A 928-nucleotide genomic window follows, 5' to 3' on the forward strand; every position below is an offset into this window, starting at 1 on the left:
AGTTGCCCAAGACAACGGGTGGACTTGATAGCATATGGGTCATCGTCGATAGATTGACGAAGTCTACACACTTCCTGCCTATCAAAGAAACTGACAAGATGGAGAAACATACAAGAACATACATTAGGGAAATCGTGCGACTACATGGTGTTCCTATATCTATTACCCCTTGTCGAGTTTTCCTACAACAACAGTTATCACACGAGCATCAAGGCTGCTCCATTTGAAGCTCTCTACGGCCGAGAGTGCAGATCCCTTCTGTGCTGGGCTGAGGTGGGTGATACCGAATTAGCTAAGGGTCAAGCTTCTGACAATACTCTCACAGGTCCGGAAATCATTCGGGAAACGACGGAGAAGATCGTTCAGATCCGTGAACGATTGAAAGCCTCTAGAGACCGACAGAAAAGCTACGCCGATAAACGTAGGAAACCGTTGGAATTCCAGGTGGGCGACCGCGTTTTATTGAAGGTCTCACCCTGGAAGGGCTTGATATGCTTCGGAAAGTGTGGAAAGCTAAATCCAAGGTACATTAGGCCTTTCGAAATTCTCGCAAGAATCGGCCCAATGGCTTACAAACTTAATCTACCGAACGATTTTCGTAATGTACATTCTACCTTCCATGTTTCTAATTTGAAAAAGTGTCTATCCGACGAGACTCTTGTAATCCCACTCGACGAGATCCAGATCAACGAGAGCCTCAACTTCGTGGAAGAACTCGTAGAAGTCATGGACCGTGAGGTCAAGCGGACGAAGCAAAGTCGTATCCCAATTGTGAAGGTTCGCTGGAACGCCAAGCGCGGGCTGAAATTCAATTGAGAATGCGAGGATCAGATGAAACTGAAATATCCTCATCTTTTTACTTAGTTATTTGTAATAATCTAGTAACTTAAACTCAAATTTCAGGACCAAATTCCCTTAATAGGGGGAT

The sequence above is a fragment of the Lactuca sativa genome, chromosome 3 (genome assembly GCF_002870075.4).
Source record: "Lactuca sativa cultivar Salinas chromosome 3, Lsat_Salinas_v11, whole genome shotgun sequence".
Lineage (NCBI taxonomy): Eukaryota > Viridiplantae > Streptophyta > Magnoliopsida > Asterales > Asteraceae > Lactuca > Lactuca sativa.